This window comes from Grampus griseus (assembly GCF_964374135.1).
Source record: "Grampus griseus genome assembly, chromosome: 15".
In the NCBI taxonomy this organism is placed as follows: domain Eukaryota; kingdom Metazoa; phylum Chordata; class Mammalia; order Artiodactyla; family Delphinidae; genus Grampus; species Grampus griseus.
In genome coordinates, this window is record NC_139009.1 from 17,243,426 (window position 1) to 17,265,563 (window position 22,138).

A 22,138-nucleotide genomic window follows, 5' to 3' on the forward strand; every position below is an offset into this window, starting at 1 on the left:
GATGATCGGTTGGCCACTTCTGCCACTGATGATACTAACAGGGCATGGATGAGAGAGGCCAAGGTATTTGTGAAATGATGGACCACTGCACGCTGCCATGCAATGCAAATTAAAGCAATAAAACAAATAACCTAAAGAGATGGCAAAGAAAATTCACTGTCTCCTCCTTCTGTTAACATAACATCCGAAGAAGATCCCTTTACAATTATCTCCAGGTGGGACCCTGTAGCCCCTCCTGGGCAGGGGATTTAGTCCCCCCTCCCATGTCCCACATGCCACCCTGCCTTTCTTGCATGCTGTCACAGATGGTCTGATGGTGCTACACCTCCAACAAGCAAGGATTCTGGTCACCGGTCAAAGGGGCGGGCAGGGTGACCTCTGAGCCTGATGAAACTGGAGAAGGAGGCAGGTTGTGAAGGCGAAACTCAGGAGTTAGGATGCAGTCATGTCCTACAGATGGTACCACAAGGGCTGCCGCTGGGAATCCTTGTCCCAAATTTGATGGCAGCAAAGGAGGCCCAGTAGCAGAGACACACGAGAGCACAGCAGGGTGACTGAGACCCTGCGCCCTGGAAAACCACAGGAGGGGCCCTGCAGCTGCTTATAGACTCGGAAGGGATCCCCCAGACTGAGCTGCGGTCAGCTGCATCAGTGAACCTGCCTGTGAGCAGTGTGGGATGGGGGCAGGGGTGTTGAAATGAAGTCAGGACTGGCAATGAGGCCAAACAAAAGAGAAGCTCACAGAAGCGATCTACGGGAAGCATCTCACTCACGTCAGAACAGCCCGTTAAGACCCAAGTCCATTGCCCAGCAGATGGGTGGTCCCCACACAGTGCAAACATGTGGAAAACTCACAGGAATTCTTTCTCCTTTTTGAAACTCCAACCTAATAACTACCCTATATTTCCCATTCTGAATTTTCCACTTCAGCCGTTTTCTTTTTGTTTGTTCCAGAAAAGGGATAGAATTAAGTTTTACTGGGCTTTTTACACTTGAAAACCTCTACAACAAAATACAGCTTTTCCCCAGAATTGTTCTTGTGGCTGGTCAGAGAAACCCACGACTGGGGCACCCAGGCAGCTTTCCAGCCTGACAGCACTAAGCCCCAGCTCCCGAGAGCCAAGGGTGAGTGCCTCTCCCTAACACAGTCCTCTCGTGGGAGAGTGAGATGGCAGGACACAATGTCTAGGGCAAGGATAAGAATCTTCCAATTAAGAAGCCATCCTCCAAGGCGTGATTTACCCTTGTCAGCTTTCTCACCTGGGAAACCCTTGGGATTTCCAAAACACTGGTGGAAAATATTTTTTGTGTGGCGTCACTTTTTCAAAATGCAGCATTTAGAAGCATATATTAATCAGCAATAACAAAGAACAGGTCAAATTTCTTTCTTTGTGTTTCTAATTCCTCTTCAAGTAGAAGGAGATGGACTTTCCACTGACCTCTTCTGTCTGGAGGCTCACCCTTCGTGCACCACCTGTTTCTGCAGTTACATTATGTCCCATCATCCAGAACTCAAGTACCCCGCAACCTCAGCCATTCGGAGCACAGTTGAGAAAAGAAAGGTGTTAAAAAGGCAACTGGGCGCCCAGGTGAGAGGTTCCGCTATCCATGCAGAGATACACATGGGAGACTCGCAGCCTCCTTGTTGCACCTACATTTTCGTAGCTCGGTGAGTTTTGTTTGTAGCCTGTAGCACACAAGGACAGCTAATTGGGAAGGGGACAGGAATGACCATGACAGGAGGTAGGAATATTGGTAGCCATAAGAGGTGAACAGACAGACAATCTAAAAGCTCTAAAAGCACAGTCAGCTGGGTCATTGATGCCTGAGGCTTGGCAGGAGCTTGCAGGAGCTGGAGGGCCCTGGAGGAGGAGTGTGGCCTGAATGGACACAGAGGAGAGTAATCCAGTCCCATAAGGACTGCAGGGCATCCTGGGTTCTGAGCAAGAACGTCAAGGAGAGACACCAGGTTGGTCTGGGGAGTCCAGGGCTGTCAGATCCATCACGACACGACACAGAACAGCAAAGCCAGGAGAGACCTGACGCATCAAATTTCCATCCCAGCTTTGCAGGTACTGACTCTGAGACCCGGATGAGGGCGGGTGGCAGTGGTGGTAACTGGCCCATGCTCTGACCACAGGCCAGTGGGACAACCAGGGCTGGTCTGAGACCCCTTCCTCCCTGCCCGGGAATCCACCTCTGCACCTCTGCACGGGGCTGCCTCGCGCCCTCTCCTCGCCCCCATCCAGCGGGGGTCCCAGCATCTGTCCTTGCCCTGTGTTGGGGTCAGCAGGATCTCCTATTACCCTGAGCTCACCTAGCGAGCTGGCCTCAACCATTTAGCCTAGACTGAAGCAGGCAGTGGGGCGCCTGCCCAGCTGGGGATTTGGGAAGCTTCCTTAATCATGCTTTCAGAGCACTTTGTGATGCAGAGATGAAAGACGTCTGAAGAGAGCAAAGTACAGCCATTACCATCTCCATCTTCCTAATTGAGGAAAATGAGGTTATTTCTGAATCCTCTGTGATGCCATGGGAAATGTGTTCCACGGGCCTGCATTTATGGCTTCCTCACAACAGCTCCTCAGGGTGCAGAGCACCCAGTCCTCCCGCTCCAGGTTAGGGCCCCACCGTGTGGACGCGCCCCAGCTGCCCAGAGTGGCTCCAGATGCACCAGCCCCGGGAAGGGCAGCCTCGACACAACATCAAAGTCAGCACCTTCACGTGGCATGAAGTCCTCCTCCTCTGCACTGAGTAATTGGAACAAAACGACCCAGGTAGTCTTGCTGTAACATCAAAGCTGCGTATAATAACCTCACAGATGAATTCAAGAGTGAATACGTTCACAGCCACTGTTCAAGTTTGAAGTATGCTGTGATTTTTTTCAGCTTCAGAACTGAGCAAGAAGAAAAAGAAAAATCACCAGCCGTAGTTTTCTTTGTGAACCAGCTGGCCCCCCCTTTCAGGCTACGGGGAAAGGTGTGGGCTTCCAGCCTTCAAGGAGTGAGAAGTCAGTCCAGGAACACTGATGAGCAGGGGACAGACCCGACGGTAAAACACCATGATGAATGTGTCTGTGCACAAGTGCAAACCCTGGCCCAGCAGCAAGGTCCCCAGCCCACAGACGGGTGAGGAGGCCAGAGAGGCCCTGACCCAACACCTTCAATGACCGTGAAGGTCACAGTGGAGGGGCTGGTCATTCTCTGCAGCCTCTAAGGAATAGCTCCCTTTATTTAGGCTAGAAGACTAAAGATATTTACTTATAAATAATAGAGCTACCAAAGAAAGGAATCCACAATTGGTAAATAGAGCTAATATGGAAAGCCTCAAACGTTGAGAGCTGGAGTCCTAGGACTTTCCAGAAGCAAGTCACAAGCCCCCCATCCTGGGAGGGATGTCAGAGGTCACAGCCAATGTGACCCAAGGACAGGATTATGATGTGCACCATGGCTGTGAAATAGCACCTGCTGAGATAATAGAAAATATACATTGGTCTCTGCCCCCAGGTCCGGGCACAGAGCTCCTGAAACCCTCGGAATTTCCTAAGTGATAAGAACACTAGGAACATCTTTTGTTCTAATATTTGTTCTTTGAGCCCAGTTTCTGACACAGGGCTCCTGAAACCTTTGTAATTGGGTAATAGGAGTGTCTTTTGTTCTAATGAGGGAATTCTGGGTGGGCTCCTGGAGGAGGATGGGCCACCAGAAAGCTCAAGCCATGATTAGAAGTTTGTGATTTTTATCCCCAACCCCCATTCTCTTGGGAAGGGAGAAACGATGAAAATGGAATTAATGATAAATCATGCCTACATGATGAAGCGTACACAAAGATCCCAAAAGGATGGGGTCTGAAGAGCTTCTGGGTTGGTGGAGATGTGGAGATTTGGGGAGTACCAAACCTGGAAGCCCTTTGCCCCTTCCCAGATACCTTGCCCTACACATCTCTTCCATCTGGCTGTTCCTGAGTTACATCCTTCTATAATAAACTGGCAATCTAGTAAGTAATATGTTTCTCTGGGTTCTGTGAGCCACTCTAGCAAATTAATCAAAGCCAAGGAGGGGGGCAAGGGAACCTCCAGTTCACAGCCCATCGGTCAGAAGCACAGGTGACAACCTAGGCTTGCAGTTGGCATCTGAACTGGTGGTGGGGGGTCAGTCTTGTAGGACAAAGCCCTTGACCTGTGGGACCTAATGCTGTCTCCAGGTAGATAGTGTCAGAATTGGGTTGAATAGTAGGACACCCGGCTGGTGTCAGAGATTTGCTTGGTGTGTGGAAAAAAACCCACACACACCAGAATTAGTTGGAATCAGAATCTTAGCATCATTTGGAACACAGCCGAAGGCAAACTTTTGAATATCTCCTGCCTTCCCGCTACACCACACACACCCTGCTGCTCTCTGCCCAGCTTGAAGCCCTGTTCGGTGCCACCTCCCTTTTCCTCATGGCCTAACCAAATCCCCTGAGTCTTTTGTTCCTTGTTGATCTTAACTCCCTGCCCCCCATTCCGGACATGGCCTGCTGCCAACACACACATTGTTACCCTTTTTTTATAGCTGCCACACTGCAGGATTACACGCCCAGTTAATGCACTATTTATCCAACCCATTTCATAGCTGAGAAAACAAGGAAACTAAGAATAGGACCATTCTCTTCAGGGAGGGCACACATGGGTGGCACGTTATTGCCATAACGACTGAGAGGTGCATGATCTTCAAAAATCCAGGGGTCTTTAGATCCATCATCATCCTTGCACCAACTCTGTGAAGTAGCACTCTGTAAACTCTGATTTTACAACTAAGAACACAAGTACTGAATGACCCGCCTAGCTCACATGCCACAGGGCTGCCACCTGCCCATTCCCAAAACTCACATTCTTCCCCATATATCTTATAGCCCAGTGGCACCCGTGCCCCATATTATGGTTTGACTTCTGTCCCCCCAAAAAGATGTGGAAGTTCTAAACTCCAGTACCTATGAATGTGACCTTATTGGGAACTAGTCTTTGCAGATGATCAAGTTAAGATGAGGTCATTAGGGTGGATCTAATCCAATATGACTGTGTCCTTATGAAAAGGGGAAATGTGGACACAGGGACAGACATGCACACTGGGAAAACAGCAAGTGAAGATGAGTCAGAGATCGGGGTAATACAGCTGCAAGTCAAAGAACAACAAAGATGCCAGCACACCAGGAGATGCTGAGGGAGACTCAAGGGGCAGATTCTCTCTCACAACCTACAAAAGGAACCAACCCTGCCAGCACCTTGATCTTGGACTTCTAGCCTCCAGAACTAGGACACAATAAATTTCTGCCACTTCAGATGCCCAGTTTGTGGCACTTTGTTAGGGCAGCTCTAGTAAATGAATACAACCCCGTTATACTCACTTCAACCTTTTTGTTCTCATCGCTGATGTGGATGCAACAGGGCTTCCCCAGGCCTCCAGCGCAGGGCAGAGTCAGAAGGAAAATGATAGCTGCAGAGTGTTCAGCTCTCTCACTTGCCTCCCTTATACTGAGGATGAGTACGAGGTGGGCAGGATTCCGGGGACTCTCACATATATCCCCTTATTCTAAGTCCTGCCCACCTTCCCCCACCACACACACAAACATCCTCCCCAGGCACGGAATGGAATCAAAGGGCCTGGGCCAAGGTTGGCACGTTGAGCAGAAGGTGGAAAGACCAAGGGAGCCTCCCTTGGTACTTGAAGCTTCCACCTGCCGTCAGCACCTTCCCTCTGTGGCTGAGGTCAGGAGCCTCCAGGGCAGAGGCCCAGCCAACCTCCCAGCCTGGCTCACACTCTTCACTCCCCTTACCTGCCTCATCAAGGTGATAAACTGCTCCTGGCTGCCAAGGCTGACCGTGCCCCCAGAGCCACTGTTTTCAGTGCCCAATGCTAGATGACCCCACAAGGCACTGACCTCTGGTCCCCCAGTGCTTCAGAGGGCCCCGCCCAGTGTTTCCTGACTCCCTGCTCCACTCCTGGAAACTCACTACTTCTCATCCCAGTGTTTTACAGAAACTCACGGTTACTTGGGTTTTCTTTTAATTTTTTAATAGATCTTTATTGGAGTATAATTGCTTCACAATACAACCACTATGGAAAACGGTATGGAGGTTCCCTAAAAAACTAAAAATAGAACTACCATATGACCCAGCAATCCCCCTACCAGGCATATACCCTGAGAAAACCATAATTCAAAAAGAGTCGCACCACAATGTTCATTGCAGCTCTATTTACAATAGCCAGGACATGGAAGCAACCTAAGTGTCCATCGACAGATGAATGAGTAAAGAAGATGTGGCACATATCTACAATGGAATACTACTCAGCCATAAAAAGGAACGAAATTGAGTTATTTGTAGTGAGGTGGATGGACCTCGAGTCTGTCCTACAGAGTGAAGTAAGTCATGGTTACTTTTAATCACAACTTTGCCTTGTCTCTACCCTCAAACTTGGAGGATGCGTGGGAGCGCCTGAGTCTCTCTCTGTGCTGGTTCCTCCTCTCCACCAAGCAACACATACCCTTTATGTCCTGACAGCTTCCAACGAGGCCCTCAATGCATTAGGTGAAGAAGCAGTCAGAACGGGGAGAGTTTGCGCCAGCACAGCTTGGAGCCCATCAGTGCTTAGCAGACTAACTCTGGTGCGCGGGCACCGTGGGCTCTCGCCCCAGGGGCTGCTTCCCCTTGGTCCAAGCTCCCTGTAATACCCTCTGCAGGGTCTTTTGGGCTCTGGTCAGAGACAGGGGTAGAGGCTGGCAAATTCAAACAATGGGAAATTCCCTTTGACATGAATTTATCACTCAGGAAACAATCAGGCTGAATGATTTCTACAAAAGTTCCTGACTCATCATGATTTTGACCCAGGTGTTCAATTGTGGAATTTGCCTCTCTTTAAATTTTGGGACTTACTGCAAATAAAATAGTCTTATTGATATGATTTTGTGTCACTGTTATTTTTCTTAAAAGGGGTGATTTTTTAAAAGCTTGTCAGGTAGGATGACAGTCTACATAAACCAGAGTTATTTTTTTTCTACTAATCCATATCTGATTTTATAGCATACTTAATAGAAATTGCTGCATAGCTAGTTCGTCTTCCACAAGGTGAGGACTGGAGTTTTATTCTCTTTGTGTTCAGTCACATGTGCCCCCCTGCACATGGGGTGTCAACACGCACATACACAGGAATTAAGTGAATTAAATGCAGGGGCAGATGATGGAAAAGCTCCTCCACCAGATGAAGTATTTCGAGATTTATCAGCATCTCTAGGGTACTCTGAGCCTCTCCGGGTTACCTCTGAAATGCACAGGATTTGGGAGGGATTAGGAGAAACTTGAAAGTCTCTAAGAATGCAAGAAAACAATTTATGACTTGGAAAGTAGGACTCCTTAAGGTAGGTTAGGAATGTGGCCATGGAGTTTGAACAAGAGCCACCTGAAGAGACAGGAATTCTTTAAGGAGCCTTTGAGTCCAGCATGAACTCGCTCACATCTAACTTACTTTTTCATTCTTTTATTATTAAAATAAAGCAATTGCTTCTTCCCCATCAGCCTCCTTTTCCTTGATCTCTATTCAACAGCCCCCATCCCTACCTTTGTCTACTTAGTGTTTATCAGCTCTGAGAGATATGTCTTTGGTAGCTTCTCAGTGGCTCCTTGTTGTAATTTTCATAGCAATGTAGAGTGGGAGGAGAAAGAGTCAGGGGAGCAAGACCCAGTAACCAGATAATAACTGTCTACCCACCCACCACTCCCCCACATTTCTGCCCAGTGCCTCCAAAGAGACCTGTTCTATCATGTAGTGTCTCTGACACCTTCCCCGTTGCAAACCCTGCAGTCAGGCCTTGTGTATCACTGCTCTCTCCCCACTCACCATAATATACACCATGTCTGCCCAACATGGGATCACCTCTACCAAGAAGGCCCCAGCCCTATAAACATCCCCATCCTGTAAGACGTAGCTCAAGTCTCTGGCTCTCCACGGATCCAGCTTCTTTCCTGCCCACAGGGAGCAATCCTTCCTCTAAAAGCCTGCCCAGACGCTGTTCGCAAAGCATTTAGATTCATGTAGAAATTCATATTTTCACATGGACATACTTTATCCTCACAACTCAACTGTAAGCTTCCTAGAAGTCCATGTTACACATAGTTAATATTCAATAAATATTTGCTTATGGAAGGATTGTGGCCAAGGAGTCCTCATTGATTCTTGCGAGTAGGGGAATTAAAATAGGTAGCGTGTGGGTGAAACATAAGAACAATTCTAACACTTTACTACTTGTATCCTTCTGCTTCATCATACTGGTCCTGAGTGTTGGCAGACATTCCAATATTCTTGAGAAGTACATAACACAAGTATACAGATGAGTACAGTAGAAACCAGGTTTGCCAACCTACTAAGCCTTTTCCTACATTCTGGGGGTACAACAGTAGTCCGATGACACTCCCACCAGCACATCATGACCCACCTTCATCTGGTACACCTGGACCCCCATGCTTGTCTCACCTGCTCTTCACCATGCTTCTCTCCGAGTTGCCCTGGGGCTTGGCCCTTCACTACCTGGGACTCCAGGACCAGCGTCCATCTCTATATCACTGATCCTCCACTCTGGTTGCATGGGCCCCACCCCCAGACACTAATGTTACTGGTCTAGGTGGGACCCAGACATAAGTGGTTTTGAAAGCCCCTCTTGTTTCTAACATGCAGCCGGTTAAGACACACTGCATTATATGCCTCCACTTCTGCCCTGGTTAGGGGAACCCCACACTTCCTTTTATGGTCCTTGCCTTTGTTCTACAAAGGCTGAGAATAGAAACAGACTCTCCCAAAGGTGTGTGGGCAACTACAAGGAATGAGGATATAGAGGTAGCACAATTTAAATGAGATACAATATGATTTTCCTAAAATTCAAGAGTAATGATAAGCTCTTCCCAGGAGATGCTCTCACAAGCACAGTCCAGTTCGTAAACATGCTTCTCAGTGTCAGGTCAGCCAACCCCATCTTCTGAAACACAGCCCTCCTCAACCCTTCAGTTTTTGACCCTCCACACACTTTACCACTAGGGGTTGGTCTCAGCCTTTCATGCAAACTTCCTGCTCATCAAGGCAATCACTGAGACACTATTGTTTTCAAGATTGAATCTATTCCATCTGGAATAACCCCACTGGCGCTTTCAGCAAGTCACTCCAGGGTGGTGGCAGCAACATGTTCACCTCATTGGGACCCAGGGGAAACTTTAGCACCTATTACTCTTGAGATATTCTCAGTATCTTCCTCTCTCTCTCTCCTCTCTCTCTCTCTCTCTCTCTCTCTCTCTCTCTCTCTCTCTCTCTCTCTCTCTCTCTCCCCCTCCCTCTCTTTCTCTCTCCATCCCCCTCCCCCAAGAACATAGAATTATTCTCAGATACAGGAGACAGCACAGTTTGAATCCATAATAAAAGGAGAAATATTTTCCTAAGGCTACATAATCCATAAAGACTATTGTCCCAGCCACCATGACAATCCTTGCATATTATTAACCAGAACAGCTGCAGCTCTTCTCTGCCACTTCCAGAACACGCCCAGGGGTCCAGGGGCCACCAATGCATCAGAAACAACCGGCTGAACAAAAGCATGTGCCCTTGAGAGTCACACTTATGTAGCCAGAGAACCCTGAAAACAGTGGTTTATCAATCCCGGCTACCTAGTAGAATCACTTGGGGAACTTTAAACATTTATCCATGCCTGGACCTTACCCCAGATCAATTAGATGAGAAGCTCTTGAGAGGAGGCCCAGGCACAGGTGAGAATCACACTTGCAGCTGCTCTGAAAATAAAGTTTTCCTTACCTTGTGACAAAAAGGCCTCAGTAGGGCAGCTTACCTCTGCTCTCCATTAACAGATGACATTGATTTTTTGCCCCCCACAAAAAACAGAGCAATCTTCTGGAGGCAGGGTAAGAAGCAGGTATAGTTGTACTCCCAGATACACATGAGGATAAAGATGCAGTCCTGTGATGGGCTGAATTATGTCCCCCCCACCAAATTCATACGTTGAAGTCTTTATCCCAAGTACCTCAGAATGTGACTCTATGTGAAGAGAGGGTCTTTTAAAAGGCAATTAAGTTAAAATGAGGTCATTAGGGTGGGCCCTAATCCAATATGACTGGTAGACTTATAAGAAGAGGGAATTTGGACACAGACACATACAAAGGGAAGACCATGTGAAGCCACAGGGAGAGGATGGCCATGGGTAAGCCAAGGAGAGAGGTGTCAGAAGAAACCAACCTGCTGACGCCTTGATCTTGACGCCTCTTTATGAGAAAATAAATTTCTATTGCTTACATCCCCCAGTCTGTGGTACTTTGTTATGGCAGCCCTTGCACATGAATACAAGCCCCTTTTTATCAAGGAGCTAGCAGCAAGAGTTTGAGACCCCAAGAAGACTCACAGTGAGTTAATGGCAAGACTCCAACGTTGGCCCTGACTCCAGGAAGTTGTGGAGATTTTTTTCCAGACCTAAGAGCACATAGGTATCTCTTTTTCTGTCAGGAACACGTTAGTTGGAGTCTCACTACAGGTAAAAAAAAAAAAAAAAAAAAAAAAAAAACCTGTTTCTAAAAGCCCCCAGGTCACTTATATCCCCAGGGGCCTAAGAACACTAACTCTGTCCCCAGAGGGCCTTCCAGCTCCCTCTGAGGACCTGGCTGTCCCTGGACCTTGATCTGATGGAGAACCACGTTCCCTGCCTGTCAGAGCCGTCCCTCTCGCTCTCGGAGTCAGTTTCCCATTCAGATTGTATTCTGAAGCTCCCTGTGTGGGGCGTGAAGTGCATGAATGCTCTCAAAGGAGAGTTTTTATCCCAGAGCCTGAAACTGTGACAAAGAGGGAATCTTCACCTGTGAATTAGCTTGATTTTTCCAGCTGCCACCGCTCACTTCTCCATTAGAAGACCCGGCCTCTACACAAATGACGTCTCTGAAAGCTGGAGCAAAATTTTCTAGCTAATAGCAGGCTTCATTTTTTTTTTTTCCCAACCAGGAAATGTCCTCTTTTAGCAGGCAGCTTGAAAAATACCCTTCCAAAGAACTGAGTTGTCAGTATAAATGGCTAAATGAACCTTTATTAGAACTATAAAAAAAAGGCTACTTAACATTTAATTGGACCATTCTTCATGCTTAAACACACTGTTAAAATCATGTCAATAGCTGAGTTAGAAACCACAGTAAAAGGCAAACATTTTATCTGCAAGCTCCATTTTATAGCCTGGTAAGATGAGATCACATCCATCTCTGTGTCTTTCAAGATGATAGATAGAAATTTGCCCAGGTACCTCTATGCCATTCAATTTTTCCTCTCAGATTTACTGAAATTAGCTAATGGAAAAGTCACTCTAACGAGATCATTCCACCAAGGCTGCTCCAAGCAGGATGGAGAGATGAACTCAAGTCCCCCACACCCCAATGTGGTTCCATTTCCATTTCCTTCCCTAATCCTAATGTTCATAGGGCTGTTTATTATCAACCAGTTTATAGATCTCTAGTTAATATTTGCTCAGGGCTTATGTTGATTTCTCAATACATGCAATTTTCTGGTTTCATCTTTATCTTTAAGGATTAGATTGGATCGAGCTGCCTTGTAGTAATTTAGTTTTTATCTTACGCCTTACAGTTTTATGCTCTTGTAATAGCACTTGCTTCTCCTTTTTTATTTAATTAAATATATCTTCTTTCACAACTACAGCATTTTTGTTTTGAGTTTATTTATTTAACAGCTGGCAGGGTGCTGGTGCTTTGTAGAGGGAACCACACTGGGTAATTTTAGAAATTCAGAAGTTGGGGAATGCACCAGCTGAGAAGATGGAAGAAAAATCTGAACTTGGGAGATGAATGCTTAGAGATTAAACTTGGATTGCTTTGGTAGCATGATGGAGCGCCATAGATTAAGTCCTTAAAACAAACAACAACAACAAAATAGCTTTAAAAGTTTGCTCAAGAAAAACACTCCAAGACTCTCTCTTTGCCCTTCTAGAGAACAGCTGGCTCTGTTCATTGGCTCAGCTGGTGCAGAATATAGGCATTGCTAACAACTGAGGGTTGCTTCCACCTCATCCAGACAGGGTGCTATGGATTGGTGAGGCTTTCCAGCCATCTCTGTCTCCGCTGACCAGCTCCATTCAAGTCCTGTGCACAGAAAATTCGGATCCATGCAAGTCACGTACAGGTGTGTGGGACCCTGGGGTCAGGCAAGGTTGTACGACCCTGAGCGATACCACCTGCAAATCTGTGTTCTCCAGGAATAACACCTGTGTGTCCAATAACCATATTATTCTGTTGAAAGTATGCCCACAGCGGTGTTTAGAATCCTAGGGATGGATTAACCATGCAGGAGCAGTAAACAAGGCTGGGAGTGGAAGGGGAATTACCGTGTGCTGAGGGCTTGCCACTGGCCAACCCTGTTGTTGATTAATTTCCTTACAACATCGCATTGACTACTCACCCAAAAAACAAAAACAAAAAACCTATGAAGGACTGATAAAAGCTAGGAGGCCAGTGTATCCAGGTCCAAAAGTCTCTGGGGTAGAGAGTAAGGTAGGAACAGGTATAAAAAGATGAAAAGTGGAGGAAAAAAATCCATGCTTACCTATGCCAAGCCCAGACCAAAGGCCAATGTCTTCCTTCAGTGCCTTTCTAGGATCCTAGCATCCAATAGCCAATCCAGGGCTCTTCCTATAAATGCCTCAATGCATTTCCTTTCCTTGCTGACTATTACTGAAGCAAGAAAGTCAAGGGACCCTTGTCTTTAGCCATTGATCCAAAAACCCAGATGCACCATTTGCGCTGAGTCAGGACAAGCAGAACTAGCCCCAGAAAGAACCTGGGAGGCATCAGGGCTGGTGGGTGTGATGCTGGGAGCATTTGATGCTGGGAGCCCAGGTTTTCCCAGCCACAGTTCTGCCACTCACTCATCCTGTGGCTTAACTTGAGGCAATGCCCCAGCCCATGCACTGCCAGACCTCAGAGACTGGCTTTTGTTTTGCTGAGTTTCCATATGACAAAGTCACTGAATCAGTCTCACTCTAAGAGCCCAAAGGACATATAAGTGTCTGAGTACAGCCTACTGGTCAAGGAAATGTCCCCTGCCTCCAGGCATAATGAAGCCGTCACCTGAAGTTTTAGTAGCTGCAGAGAAGCTGCCATTAAACCAACTTTCATGTCCCAAACCTGGCCAGGTGCCGCCATCTGCTACTAGAGCCTCTGCCGGAGCCCAGCATGAACACTGCATCTTAGAGCAGTCTGAGGAGGGGGCTGCTTTTGGATTTTTGCTCTCATAGTCTGAGGCTTTCAAGGGTGCTTTGCCTTCCAGATTTATTTCATCAAGTTGCTGTTAATTGTGTTTTCAATTAGTTATGTTTAAAACATCTTGAGATTTGGGCAACTGAAATTGCAGTGCATTAATAATTATTAAACAGAGGTTCTAATCAATTATTTATTGAATACATTTTTAATACTAATGCAGAATCCATTGTCACTGCCACCACGAGTTTGGCCATTAAGGAAAATGCTGACGAAAGAAAACTGAACCTCCAGGATCCTTAAATGAAGGCCTGTGGAGCAGAGCTTCCTGGAGGATTGGCAGCTGTTTCTCTTTCATGTCTGTTTAATCAAGACTTTGTTGCCTAGAAACAGAGCGTTCCCACATAGTAGGTACTCAGCAAATGTTTGCGCAAGGAGCGAAAGAATGAATGAGTAAACAAATGAATTTAAGAGGAATTAAACTAGGAGAGACTCTTTAAGATCTAAGATCTTTTTCTATTTTAACCATTAACAAACACTTAGAGCATTCAGCTAGGCAATGAAGTATCCATGATGGATAAGGCCGTAATCCCTTCCCTCTCAGTCTGGCAGATCATCAAAATACAAATTTAAATATAGTGATAATAAAATGTAGTAACCCAGAGTGGCACAGAAACCCACGTGAGGGGTGACTCTTGTAGAGCAGTCAAAGAAGGCTTCAGTAAAGAGGTGGTGTGAGGTCCTGGACGCTGATTTTTCCAGATGTAGAAATGAGGAAAAGATAATACAACAAGCATACTTACAGGTACAAGCAAAGACAAGGATGTGGGTGAATTCAAGATCATGAGGAATCTGCTGGGAAAACAGGAAGTGAGGCTGGAAAGGAGGATGGAGGGAGAAAGTAAGTCACACTAAGAAGCTGGTTTTCACCTGCAGACAAACCCACATGGGTGTTAAGCGAGGGACTGACTGGTCAGATTTGTATTTCAGAGCGAGCACACCAATTCACATTGTACTGAATAATCTAAGCACTATGCAGAGGCAGAGTGGCTAGAGTTGCAGGGTTGGATGAGGAGAAGGGGTGGGATGGAGAGTGAGCTAGTAGCCACAAGTGTGGAACTTAGACACCAGCTAGCTCTAGAAAAGGGTGAGCAAGGCAGCGGGGAGTCAGAGGTGACCCAAGTGTTTTGGCTGTAGTGCTTTTGAGGAAGGAGGTCTAGGTTGAGTGTATGTTGGTGGGGGGCAGAGGGGGCGCAGGGAGGGGATGGCAGATACCAGATACAACAAAAAGCTTCGGAAATGTTAACTTTGAGGTCTCTACAGGATATCCAGGTGGAAACCCAGCAAGCGATTGGGTATCTAGGTCTGGAGATCAGCAAAAGGTAGGGGTTGAGCTCTAGATGGAGAATTACACAAGGCGGCAGTTCCAAGCATTTGTTCAGAATACACTATGCCCAGCACTTGGCTAGATAAACCTTTTGCTGTGGAGAGTCATTAAGAATGATTATCTATAGAATTTTTAATAAAATGAATTAAACATAGGGAGAGTCTAATGTCTCTGTTTAGGACAAAGAAAAGAAATACAGCAAGAAAGCAAAGCAGTGAAAAGAAAAGGGATCTTTCTAGAATTCACACCAGTCTTAAACTCAACCCAAAACGAATGGATCAGTCAGTTAATATTACCACCTCTAAACCTTTAGGAACCCAGGGATGCAAAGGTGACATCATGCAATCCCCTCTCAGCCTCACCAAAATCCCTCAGAGGCTTTGAGCCTCACCTTCACCTGTCTGCCCCACCCACTTTCCAGAATCTTCTCTGACCACTGAAGACTAGAGGGCCTCTACATCTGAGCACCTTCAGCCCCATCAACCTCTGACCCCCTTTAGGTTCCGAGCACACGTTAAACCTGTACAGTTAGGGCTCCTGGGAGGCCACAACTCCACCCCACCCCACCACAGACTCCAGCAAGGCGCAGCACAGGACTGAACACGTAACATTTTGTTCTGGTAATTTCTGGTTCCCCAGCAACACTGCCAGCCCTACGGGGCCTCCACTCTCCCACCTCCTGCCCCACCTCCAGGGTGGCTCCGCTTGGCCAACCACAGAGATAAGCTCATATTAGATGTTTAGGGAGGACCTGGGTATAATGGCCCATTGGATCTATGTCATCACACTTCCTCAGGCAACTTCCAGCACCAGCAGGACTCTGAGCTCCTGGCTCATGCAAACTTGCCAGCTGGAGGGAAGGGAGAGGGAGGGGAGATGGGTTAGATTCAGTAACCCTCTGCCTCTCCCTCTCACTGACATTCCTGGAAATATTTTAGAATCCCTCAGAACCAACACCCAAAGGATATAAAGACACAATGCCTGAGACAGGGAAAGTGCAAATGAGAGGTATGGCATCAAAAGATGAGAAGTGGCCAACCCACCCTCAGATGAGGTATGTCCAGGCCAGCAGACTCAGAAGTGAGGTCTGTAAGAACTGCCAGAGGCAAGGGCATGAAAACGGTACCCGTGCAGGATGTGCAGCAGTAGGAAGTGAGCCAAGCTCGGAAGCCGTCTCCGTCCTTCCAGGCAAAATCCCCTACTCCTTCCTTTGTCTTCTCACATTGTTTTATCTTTCTACTTATTTCCCTACCTCCTTACTAGATATGAGCTCCTTGAGGTGAGGAACCTGAATTTCTCACTTTTGTATTCTCTACAATGTCTAGCAAAGACCTGGCACATTGTAGACCCTCAAAAAATTGTTGATGCCTAAACGAATAAATGAACCCTATTTTTAAGAAATTTTATTTACTATGAAATAGTTGAGGATTTCATAAATGACCTTCAATTCCTTCTAATCCATCATCAAGTTGCAAGAAAATATAAAACAATACAGTGTCAAACTCTACTACCGAACACTATTATGTGACTTTCTGAATACGTCCTACGTATCTGAGAACAACAGAAAGAGCAGAGGGGAGGAGTCGAAGGCCATTACATGACTGTATGGTTTATAACTGTGTCTGCTATCTGGGTCAGTGTCTTCAGGAGGGACTGAAGATCCATTAATAACAGTTGGATTTTAGAGGAATTCTTTTTAAAGGAAAATGTTGTGCCTTGCAAATATTCTGTGTCCTCAGGGAAAAGAAAGCCAAGGAAAGAAAAACTGCAGCCAGCCCACTCAGGAAGAATTGGGTTGGGCCCAGGAAATCAAAATGAGAATGAATTTAGCATCGGTGTTGCTAGAACTAATTATCAGGAAGATTCTTTATATACATTTTTTAAGAGCAGGAAGGAGGAAGGAGCAGTACGCTTCATTAAAATTATAGCCAATAAACAGCAGGAATGGAATATTCCTTTTTTAGCTCTTGGATGTAATATCATCATGCTATTGAGATAGGCAGACCACTGTCATACTTGACATATAAATCCAATGGCTTTTTCAATAACAATGACAACAACATAAGCAATAATAAAACATGTTATGATCTCAAAGCTTACATGATCGAATTGACTACATGACAACCTTCCAAATACAGCTACTACTGTCCCTGTCCACAGGGACAGAGATATTGAGAGCCCCAAAGTTAACCAGTGGTAGATCTGGGACTCAAATGCATGTCTTCTGACTTCATGCCTGTGCTTTTTCTTCTCTGTGTGGCTTGGAGAACTTCCTGATGGCAAATTCCCTGTAGGTCTAGGAAATGGTGGTGGTTCTCATTCCCACATGAGAGCTACAATGACTGAGGTCCCAGCTTACACAGAAAACTAGAGCCACAGAGGCCCTGGGGTCTTGTCCACCCAGTAGGGACTTGACTCTCATAATTAGTAGCATGACACACCCACTTTTCCCAGACATAGATTCATGATGGAGCTGGCCCCACTTAGAAGCCTCAAAGAGGTTTAGTCTGAAACAGGGCTGCCTGATGGCCCCATCAGAGGGCGGTTCATAGTTGGAACTCAAAAATCACAGACAGAAAGACACTTTTGAAATCAGGAAACCTACAAGGGGCAGCAGCTTCATGGCTTGTCCTTAGATTATACCTCCAACCCTGCGACCCCTTGCCCTCCTAGCCTCCCGCTTCACTAGCACCCTTACTGTGAAGTAGGAATGAAAACAGTTCACACAGAGGTTTGTTGTGAGTACACACTAGAAAAAAAGACCATGAACAAGCTCTTGTTAACATAGCCCACCCTATCTTAGGAAGAGAAGCCTGGAGATTGGCACAATCAGCCTCTTCCCTCCTTACTGCTGACCTTGGACCCAAGGACCAAGTAAGAGGGAAGGCAGGGAACAAGAACTCAATGTATTGGTCAAGATTCTCCAGAGAAACAGAACCAATAGGATAGAGAGAGAGAGAGATAGCAGTGGAGACTTACTATAAGAATTGGATCAGGTGGTTACAGAGGCTGAGAAGCCCCATAATCTGTCTTCTGCAAGATGGAAAATCAGGAAAGCCAGTGTTATAATAAGTCCAAGGCCAAAGGCCTGAGAACCGGGAGCTCCAATGTCTGAGGGTGGGAGAAGATACAAGTCCCAACTCAAAAAAAACGGCGGGAGAGAATTCGCCCTCTGTTTGCCTGTTCGTTCTATCTGGATCCCCAATAGATTGGATTGATGACGAGTGAGTGTGCATCTTCTTTACTCAGTCTATAGAATCTAATGCTAATCTCTTTCAGAAACATTCTCACAAACAAACCCAGAAACAATGTTTTACCAGCCAGCTGGGCATCCCTTAAGCGAATCAAGTTGACACATAAACTTAACCATCCCATTCAGGATACCCTCCAGCCTCAAAACAAAGGTCCAGCCAGGACCTTTGGTTTCTGGAACAGGGAAGCACACCTGCTCGTCAGTGCTGATTGCATTGTGTTCCAGGGCTAATTGTGCCCCCCTTGCCCTATGCAGACAATAAAAGTGTGTCTTAAATGAAAACCCATCTCATTTCCCTTGACAATACTAAACCTCCTAATTTCTTTCCCTCCTCTGCAGTTAGTAACTTAAGTCTGCTTGGAGCTAAATGGCCCAGTTAATACAGCCTGGCTGGGAACACGGCTAACTCAAAGCACCATCCTGCACTCACTGGGGAAGGGCTCTCACAGCAAAGGGGCTCGTACATATGCCGTCATTTTCCATTCCATTCCAAGCTTAAGTTTCTAGGTCAAGAACTCAAGAGGCTGGAGGGTTCTGGATCCCCCAAGGGGAGCCAACATCACCTAATTCTGACCTCACCAGTCACACAGCTCATCTCCCCCCAGGCCTGGATGGATGAGCAAAAGGTCTATCTTGGTTATTAAAGGTGCAATGATTTCTCTTTTAGAGAAATACACTGAGATATTTATATAGAGGAAATGATGTGATTTACAAGATTTCCTTCAGAATAATCTGGGAGGGGGTTGGTGAGCCTAGTGTGTGGATGGGGCAGTCTCGGCTTGAGTGACCCACCACAGGGACCAGGTGATGAGTACATGGGGGTTCCCTAAAAGAGTCTGTCTGCCTTTTTTTTTTTTGCGGTACGCGGGCCTCTCACTACTGCGGCCTCTCCCATTGCGGAGCACAGGCTCCGGACTCGCAGGCTCAGCGGCCATGGCTCATGGGCCCAGCAGCCCCACGGCATGTGGGATCTTCCCGGACCAGGGCACGAACCCGTGTCCCCTGCAGCGGCAGGCGGACTCTCAACCACTGCGCCACCAGGGAAGCCCTGTCTGCCTTTCATGCTCACAATTTTCCATAATAAACTCCATTTTTTTTTGGATAGCATGGTTGAAACCTGAAACGCTGAAGGAAAGAGTCCTAAAAAGCCACATTTTAAGTAAATAAAATTTCAAGATGCATTTGGTACCTCACTAACTCAGATTGTTTATTATTTATTCCTTAACCTGGTTTTTACTTCTAGGGTTCATCAGAGGACTTCCTCTTAATTTATCCTAAATCTTTATTTCAAAAACAGTCTCTCTAAGACAACAGCTCCCAAACTGCATGCTGGGGTGACATCAAAAGCCTTTTTTGTGGCTTCCCTGGTGGCGCAGTGGTTAAGAATCTGCCTGCCAATGAAGGGGACATGGGTTCGAGCCCTGGTCCGGGAAGATCCCACATGCCGCGGAGCAACTAAGCCCATGAGCCACAACTACTGAGCCTGCGCTCTAGAGCCCGTGCCCTGCAACAAGAGAAGCCACCGCAATGAGAAGCCCACGCACAGCAATGAAGACCCAACGCAGCCAAAAATAAATAAATAAATTTTCTTCTAAAAAAGACTTTTTTGGCATCTTGTTCACAGCCTTCTTCCACCTTAGCCACGAGCAGATTGTCTTCCTCATAGGACAAGTCAGAAAAGGGAAGGACCCTACCATTTCCCCCATTTCCTTTCACCTGCCTGTCCTGCCCCTTTGTGCTCAGGCAAAGACAGAAAAGGAGAGAAGAGGAGATCACAGTCGTATTGGTGGCTCAGATCCCCTTTGGAAAATGTTCCAATTGACTGGAAAAACATAAGAATCTTCTTCTCCATTGACCCATACCCATGTATCAACCACTGCTTGGACCCTGGGGCTGTGTCTCAGTACTTCTGTTTACCAGCTTACAATATACCCAAATTATAAACCTGTGCCTTAGAGGAAGGAGCCTTTTCAGACGGGCTAGTGCAGCAAACCCAGTTCTGTTAAATCACAGAAAAGCCCCTGCTGCCTCGCTCAGCATTTTTCTCTCTAAACCTAGCTAACTGCTGGATCCCATCAGATCCCTACCCCACGTCTACACTGTCTTGATACTTTTCCCTTCTCACTCTAGCACTTTCCAGCCATGAAAATGTCACCTTCTATCTAGACCACCCCATTCCAACAAAGATGACATTTTAAAAACTGGTTTCTATACACATTAATTGGGATTTTAGTCAGAGAAATGAGTACATGCGTATGCTTACAATCCACATTGCCTGGGGAGACCCTGACTACAGTTTCTACCCAATTATTATCAAGACCAGCTCCGACAACCCCTCTGCCCAGCCACAGGACACCCCATCCCCTGATGGTACCCTGAGCACGGTGAGCTACGCACAGCCCAGGAGCAGCTACGTGAAACAGACCTCATGCCTTACCCCTCCCTCCCCTTGTCTCACTGAGCGTGAGAATTGGCTTTCTAAAGAAGTGTGCAATGGGGGACATTGCCAGCCTGGTGCCCTGTGTGCTCCAAACCCAGAAGCAAACAAGGGTAGAGATGGAGTATTTTTGAAAGAACGAAAGAAGCGGTACCCATCCAGGGATAAAGTACTCGATTCCCCTGGCGGATCTCTCCTCCTCCTTCCTGCTTTCATGTTGCCTACCACCTGGTTAATTGATCAAAGTATCAAATGGAGAAGCCAGGACAGAAGATGGAGCTGGAATCAGGTAGGATATAGTTGCTGGAAAAATGGGGTGTCCTTGTACCCAGGAAGGCAAACCTCCTGTCCACAAGCAGAGCCTGGGCTGCTATTTGGTGGACCATTCACACACCCTGATCTCCCGGTCAGGAAACAGCTTCCCGATATTTCTTCCAAACATATTTTTTCACCATATTTAACATCTACCTGGCACAATGACAGGTTCGGATAAACAGGAAGAAACATGACTGGACAATCGCGGTCCAAGTGGGTCTACCTCCTTGGGGATCTAGTCCCCAAGATTCAACCACTCTAATTTAGCAACAACTTTTGTCTTAGATTCTCACTAACTGCCAGATCTTTAGAACACAGGCCTGGATGTCAGTGAATAGGAAATAATCACCCTCCCAGTAACTCTGGGTTACTATCCAGGAAGTAGTTACATGCTATTGAGAATCTTGAATACGCTTTGGCGACCTCCATGCCAGAGGAAGCCCTTCGCTCCCGCTGAAGGAGCCAGATCACTCTTCCCAGGCTAAGCTGCAGCAACCATTGTGAGTATCCCCACGGTTCTCTCACTGTGCACTAAACCAGCTTCCTTTGAAGCAGGCAAAAGTATTCATCCCCTTCAGACAATACGAAGCCACTCTAGTCTGCTGGTCTGTGGGGATGGGGACATGTAAGCAATATACTAGGTGACCCTTCCTACACTTTCTAAAGAAAGTGAGGCTGGCATCACTACAAGAAAGAGCCAACTAGTGCATCTGAGACATAACTTGAGATCACCTCCTACTCCTAAGGGAGCAGGAGGTTGGAATTTTTTCCCCTGATTTTTTTTTTTTTTTTTTGCGGTACGCAGGCCTCTCACTGTTGTGGCCTCTCCCGTTGCGGAGCACAGGCTCCGGACGCGCAGGCTCAGCGGCCATGGCTCACAGGCCTAGTTGTTCCACGGCATGTGGGATCTTCCCGGACCGGGGCACGAACCCGTGTCCCCTGCATCGGCAGGCGGACTCTCAACCACTGCGCCACCAGGGAAGCCCTCCCCTGATTTTTTAATGCTACGGCAGCTGAGATTCAAAAACTTAAAGCATTTTAAGGACTTTAAAAATAGTAGGCATTCAATAAATATTTAGTTAACAAATGAAAATAAGACAATCAGATAGATACATCAGACTCCACCCTCTTCTTTCTTCTCCTCTGCTCTAAGGTAAGATGTAAGGTAAGATTACTAAGAAATTTTTTTATCGTAGTGATTTCATCTGATCCCAAGAGAGGTCCTACTTGTTTCTGAAAACTGTCTAAAGTGTGTTCAGGTTTAATCATACACAGGACTTCCCCCTTCTCAATGCTACTGGCTGGAGGTACCTCCTCAAAGTTAGGATCCTAAGTTCCTGGTGGGGATGAGTCCTTTCATGTGCACCTTCTTCTAACTAAGCATCCAGGCAGCTGCAAAGGCAAGTTTTCTGCATATTTCTCCCACCTAATGGAACGGGCTTTAACAGAGAACAGACTGCTGGCAGCCACACC